Below are 7673 nucleotides of genomic sequence, written 5' to 3'. Positions count from 1 at the left end.
AAGAAGAAGAAGAAGAAGAAGGAGAAGGAGAAGGAGAAGGAGAAGGAGAAGGAGAAGGAGAAGGAGAAGGAGAAAGAAGAAGAAGAAGAAGAAGAAGAAGAAGAAGAAGAAGAAGAAGAAAAAGGAGGAGGAGGAGGAGGAGAAAAAGATAGCAGGACGGGAAGAATGAAGGGGGGGGTTTGGAGGGGGAGACGAACCATGAGAGACTATGGACTCTGAGAAACAAACTGAGGGTTCTAGAGGGGAGGGGGATGGGGGGATGGGTTAGCCTGGTGATGGGTATTAAAGAGGGCACGTTCTGCATGGAGCACTGGGTGTTATACGCAAACAATGAATCATGGAACACTACATCAAAAACTAATGATGTAATGTATAGTGATTAACATAATAATAAAAAATAATATATAAAATAAGTTTGCATGTCTCTTCTAATATTATTTATCTATCTATCCATTTACCTACCTGCTATTAGTTGAATTTAGGCCCTCAAAAAAGATATGTTGAAGTCCTAACCAACCTCCCCCCCCCACCCCAGTACCTCAGAATGTAACTTTTTTGAACTGAGGTCTATATAGAAGTAATAAGTTAAAATGAAGTCATTAGGATGGGCCCTAATCCAATCTGACTGGATCTTATTAAAAAGGGAGAAACATGGACACAGAGGCAGACCTGCCAGAAGGAAGACCACATAAAGAGATACAGGGAGAACACCATAGAAATGTGGAAGATTTGAGTGACACCATCTACAAGCCAAGGAACACAAGGTAAACCACCAAAAGCTAGGAGAAAGGTATGGAACAAATTTTTCCTTACAGCCCTCAAAAGAACCAACTCTGCCAAACTTGATTTCAGAATTCTAGCCTCCAGAGAAGTAAAATAGTAACTTTGTTATTTTTAAGCCACCTAGTTAGTGGTAATCTGTTACATTAGCCCTATGAAAGTATCTATGTGTCTAGGTATCATCAATGTATCTATTTACCTAACATCTATCTATGTCAGTTGTATTCCTGCATTACAAATATATCAGCCCTGTTTTATTCAAAAAGGAGGGAGGAAACAAAAGTGGCTGGTTGCTGTACTTGTAACACCTGCTACATGTAAATTATTTCATGGACATATTCAATTTTCAGTAATGATGTCCCATGTCCAGGTTGCTAAAAGCCCACAAAGTTGGATGTGTGTGTGTGTGTGTATTTTTTAATTGTGTAGCTCTTGTTTAATCACAGTTGTTATCCAAAATAGCATCTCTTGGATTATGTGGGTACAGTTGGGTTTTCAACCTCAATTCAAGTTGTTTCAGGATAAGACCTCATCAAATGTTCTTTGTGTGAGTCATGAGATGTCAGATAATACTCTCCCTTACTTCAAGGTAATTTTAGTTTGGCCACTTCCATATGCTTTCTTGTTCCTGAATCTTGATCAGAGCAATCTTGGTCTACAATAGTACTTCTTAATCAAGATTCTGAGGCTCAGTTCCTATTCTCTCAAGAATCTAATGTGTAAATTATTCCACCTATACCCTACTGATTTGCTCAGAGTATTAAAGTGTCTGGCAACATTTGGTAGATAACACAAAAAAATAAATCTTGTTACCCTCATATTCCAGTACAATGAGTGCCTATCATGGGGGCCAGTGGGAGGCCCCACAAAATGCACCACAATGGCATATTGATTATTTTGAATTGAAGCTACTTGGGAAATAGCCAGTGGAGGGACACTCAGAACTTCCTCTGAAAAGCAGTAAATAAACTCCCCCATAAAGCAGTAAATACCCTCCCAGTACTAAGAAGTAAAGAGGCATCCTTATCACCAGAGATAAGAAATTTAGAGCCAAGAAATTTGTATAAACACCGTGTTACTTTACTAATCTACTACCTCAGCCCAAACTGTGCTTAGAATTCCTTACTAATTAAAGCTCCCCGGGGAGCCTGGGTGGCTCAGTCGTTAAGTCTCTGCCTTTGGCTCAGGTCATGATCCCAGGGTTCTGGGATCTAGCCCCGCATTGGGTTCCCTGCTCGGCGGGAAGCCTGCTTCTCCCTCTCCCCCTCCCCCTGCTTGTGTTCCCTCTCTCGCTGTATCTCTCTCTGTCAAAAAATAAATAAAATATTTTTAAAAAATAAAAAAATAAATAAAGCTCCCAAACATCTGCTTTCTTTATCCTGTCAATTCTTCACAAATTTATTGTCTCTTTGTCTAAAAAGTATAAAAACTGCCTGCCTTAGTCATTTGTTTGGGTCTCAATTTCATTTTTGGGCCTCTGTGTGCACATAATAAAACTTTTTTTTTTTTTCTTTCTCCTGTTAATGTGCCTCAGGTAAATTTAATCTTAGTCCATCTGGAAGACTTTGAAGGGGAGAGGGAGAATTTTTCCTTCCCTACTCACAGGTAATTTACAAACCTATTTATATGGATGCATACACATACACATGAGTACACACACACACACATGCACACGTGCATGAGCTCAAACATTGGATTTTGAAGAGGATAATATGGCATTTATTGAAATGATATGATCTAATTGGATGAGATTTGTGAAGGTAATCATGAAGTCAAATATTTCAAAAAATGTCAGTTCATGTAGATGACATTTTCTCAAGTCAATCATTCACTCTCCAATAAACTCCCAGGCAACATTCATTTTGTTCAGTGTGACAACTCTAGAAAAATATCATAAGCTAATGCTGACAGTATCAATTAAACAGAGTGATGTTGCCATTGGATATAAAAATAGGTAATAAATTATAAAATAAATAAGTGATGGGGATGTAAAGATGTATAGCATTGGGGATATAGTAAACAATATTGTAATAATTTGATATGATGACATATGGCAACTAGACTTATTGTGGTGATCATTTCCTAATATATATAAATGTTGAATCTTTCTGTTGACACATGAAGCTAATAAAATATTGTATGTCAAGTATACTTCGATTAAAAAAAGAAAAAAAACAAAAATAAAATATTATAAAGGGAAAAATTTTAAAAAATGTAAAATGAATCTACCTTGCTGAATAAATTTGTGATTACTTGTTAAGATTGTTTTGTATTTTTTTAAATCTCTCTTAGTGGTAGTGTAGATGTTTGGCAATAGTGTGAAATATCCACAAATCTTCCAAGATGAGAAAAACCACATGTGGTTGAAGAATGTTAGTATTGTTAGAAAAATTAATGTAACATAACAAATGATCAAAATATGTCTTTTCAAAGTAGAAACACTACAGTTCAAATATTACCTCACCACTTGCATGTAGTAATCAAGCAAATAGGAATAATTAGTTTGATAAAACAAAGTACAGATTTCTCCCAACCCCTGACATCAAAATGTCCAATTATAAAGAAGTTGTATTGGAATGTTGAATAAGAATATAAAAGTGGAAAACTATAGCCTTCTTCATTTAAATTATCACAATTCAATTATTTCTAAAAGTTCATGTTTATTCTACCAATCTATTTCCTATTAATTATTTCCTATTAATTGTAGACTGGCCTGCAGTGTGTGTTTTTTCCACAAAATGGAAAATTTGTAAATATTTTATGGTCAAATATTAATGGATGAACCTTAATGAGTAAATGTCAGAAGCAAGTCTGACAAAGGAATCTGATGTGCATTATGTGAGTTTTTGATATTCTATTTTTAACATTGTTATTATTTTTAAGCACTCCATTAAGGATGTACCACATTCTTAGCATTGTAAAATAAAATAAAATAAAATTGTTCTGTATATCAAAGATGCTTCTATATTTACATGCATATGATTAGATGATAATGCTCAATACTTTATACTTAAATGAAGTCCAAATAAACATTAAGCATTATTTTTTTTTCTTTTTAAATTTGGCTTATTATCATGTACAAGCCAATTTTTGTCTGCTTGTTTTGTTTCACATATTCCGCTAGGACACCTCAACATTTTTTCTGTAAGTATGTGGTTAACTGGGCAATGAATACAATAAGGAAGGCCAACTGTTCTGGGAAATTCAAAGCATAATTTTGATAATTATTACTTTTCTTTTCTGTTTTTATTTTTTTCATTTGGACAGATGATGAAAGAGTATGCAGCCAAAAAATGAAGGGGAAGAAAAGTATTATAGAGGCTTGTCAGAGAGTTACGTAATAGTTTTAATTCTGTTATTTTTCTGCATTTTTGTTTATGTTGTTTGCAAGCTTCAGAAATCTTGTAATTAGAATTATCACTGTATAAAAGCATTGTTTACTACTTAATTTTGTTTGTGTATTATATCACTCTTCTTAAAGTGGGCCCTACAAATTACATAGCTGGCAGGCCTTGCAAACCCAAGTTTCTGTTTTGGACACTGTTAAAGATGTGCCCCTGTGGTGGACTGGTGTCTTTATGTTTCTCATTCTGAAGGCTCATGACCTGGTTTTCCACTGCATGACCAAACCTAGAGCATTGCCCTTTACTTCAACCTCTGTCTCTATTTTGCCTATATTTCTTCTGCATACTCTTCACTGATCAGAATTTCTTTTTTTTTTTTTAATCTTTTTTTTTTTTTTTAAAGATTTTATCTACCTATTTGAGACAGAGAGAATGAGAGAGACAGAGAGCACATGAGAGGGGGAGGGTCGGAGGGAGAAGCAGGCTCCCTGCCGAGCAGGGAGCCCCATGCGGGACTCGATCCCGGGACTCCAGGATCACGACCCGAGCCAAAGGCAGTCGCCCAACCAACTGAGCCACCCAGGCGCCCCCACTGATCAGAATTTCTTTACCATTATTCTATCCATGAGGAAGTTCTCTCAGAGGACGATGCTAAGAAGCCAATGTGCTCTTTCACATATAACTGAGTTTTTGATCTATGTTCAAAGTGTGTGCTTGTGGCAAGTAGTTTGTTCTATATCAATTTCTAAATACATCAAAAAGCATTACTGCAGGGCTACATAAATTCCTCTGCCTCCTATAAAGAGGTTTAACATACTATTTAAGAATATAAAATATTAGGGGATATCTTCTTGTATTAAGCTATTGTAAGCTCTTTCTATTCAGTTAAAACCTCTCTAATGATTTTATGCTTAAGGAGCTTAGAACAGTAACATTAAATTGCGTGTGAGTTTGTATTTCTCTGAGAAGACAGTTAATGAAGATGATATTCCAAAGGCTTTAAATATATTTTGATGCTATTTTACCTATGGAAACAATTTCCATAAGCTGTTGGACTAGTATTTTCTGGTTTGCTTAGCTGATATCCTCATATACTGCTGTTATTTCATATTACACAATTCCCTGGTTTTAGCAGTTTTTGATCACTTCTATAGCAACCATCATAACTGTGTATTTGACCACTCTGAGTTGACATTACTGAGCTATCCTTTTTTCAAAAACAAGAGTTAAAATTATGACCACAAGATATTAATCCATTTAGAATACTAACAACTCAAGGACAATAAAATGCAATCATTCCTATGATTTTTCATAAGTCACCCATGTTTTATTCATCAATATTTTATCTTGGTCCCCTTGAAAAATGACTTCTGAAGGGGATAAGACTATGGTATCCATGGAGAGCTGTATAGTTAAAATAACTATTAAGTTTACTACTTGCCTGACATCCTGAATAAAGTCATGTACACACTTAGCTGGGAAATGGTGGTCTCTTGCAGACTGAACCAAGTTTTGAGGACTTCTTTCACTGTGACAAATTTTTGACTTAAAGGAGTCTACAATTTAGGTTAAAAATTTCCATGGAAAAAGGATATGTTATCCTCAAGTCTACATTTTAAGGTTTGGTCACACAATCTCAAGTATCCTTGACATCTGTAACACACTGGACTTGAAAGCGATGGAGCATGTCACCACTGGAAGAGTTCTGTGTTTATCATTTTATTAACCATCCACACAAAAATATTGTGTGAAAGCTTGATTTCTAAATCCTGATTCACAACATGTTTACATATTGGGAATACTTTCATTTCATTCTACTGGTCAATGGAATCTGACAGTAGTAGAAAAAGGAAACAACCACAGCAGTGTTTCCAAGAGCTCCTGAAACATCTGATGGGGAAGTGAGGTGGTAGACACAGGGAGATGATGCAGATGCCCAGAAAGCTGCTCTAAGCCGGTGAGAATTTTCACTCCAGCCTGCCACACCATCTCACTTAAATCATTGAATAAATAGTGCAGAACTTCTCTTAACCTACTACAAAGAAAATGCACTGTCTTATGCTGGTTACCTTAAGCCAAAATGAAGGAACAACCTTCCACAGTCTTAGGATGCTCCCCTGGTGCTGATGGATACAAGAAATCAACCTGATAAATGTTATTATATCCACCAATGCTGCTTCATCCTCCACCTCATATTTGTCCTTAGTATATCTTAAACTATGGTTGAACTATATAACTAAAAACCCAAATACTCTGATTGGTCTCCCATATTAAAAAAAAGAAAAAGAAAAGAAAACACGTATTGATCAAAGTGCCTCAAATTCTTCTTATCTTCTTACAAATAATCATTTTCAGAGTAATGACAGACTAGAAGGGTACTGATGATATACTTATCAGATAATTTCTGCTTCAGATGTTGCATAAAATAATTTATAAAACTCATCTATGAATATCATCCCATTCCACACAACTCAAAATTGACTCTGATTCTCTGTACTTCCTTCCATTACTAAGGCTCCTCTTGGTCAGCTAGTGTGAGGTGTTATGTTCCTCATTAGCAATGTTAGGTCAATTGCTTTTGGACTAAAAACTAGTAAAATTTCACTCTTTGGCCCTGGTTTCATGATATGACCCTGTAATCTGGAAATCCTCTCTTTATAGAGGATTTATACCTCAATCTGTCCAAATCTATGTCACCTTGCTTATATCAAAGCCAAGGGCAACCAAAAACTTTTGATGTCAATTGAATTAAACTGTAATAGGCATAACATCATCTGACATTGCAGAGTCTAACGACAAGAGGTAATTAAACAAATACTTAAATATAATTATTATTTGTTGTAAAATTTGTGAAAATAAATTTTTTTTTAAAGATTTCTATTGATTTATTTGAGAGAGAGAGAGAACATGAGGAGGGGGTGGGCAGAGGGAGAGGGAGAAGCAGGCTCCCCGCTGAGCAGGGAGCCCGATGCAGGGCTCGATCCCAGGACCCTGGGATCATGACCTGAGCCGAAGGCAGACGCTTTACCGACTGAGCCACCCAGGCGCCCCATTGTGAAAATAAATTTTATAGGAATTAATCAAGAACTTAGTGGAAAAAAAGGGAAGGGGTATCAATTTAACATAATTTGTCAAAAAAACCCCAAAACAACTTATTTTGTCAAAAAAGTCTTCTTTGAAGAGGTGACTCAGTGCACCTATTCCAGCAGTAAAATGAAAAACCTATTTTTGTAGTTTACATTTTGTTTTTATTTGTGGTATCACTCTAAAAATCAAAACTGTGCATATGTTTATGTGAATTAAATGCTATTTTAAACATTACAGTTCTGAAGCCTTCTCAGGTTTTATATTCAATGGTATACTTTTCAAGTTAATAGACTTCTATATGATTAAAATTTACAAAAAGCTATTTCAAAAAATGTGACTGATTTCTTTCCAGTTAAAATGTTTTGAGAGAGACAATTACTTGATCAGGAGAAACTTGATTCAGAAATAATTATTATTTCACATAAGCTAAAGAAATCCTATTGCTCTTATTCAGTCTCTAGA

The sequence above is a fragment of the Leptonychotes weddellii genome, chromosome 7 (assembly GCF_054177405.1).
Source record: "Leptonychotes weddellii isolate Sample4059 chromosome 7, ASM5417740v2, whole genome shotgun sequence".
Lineage (NCBI taxonomy): Eukaryota > Metazoa > Chordata > Mammalia > Carnivora > Phocidae > Leptonychotes > Leptonychotes weddellii.
Note: the sequence above shows the minus strand (reverse complement) of the source record.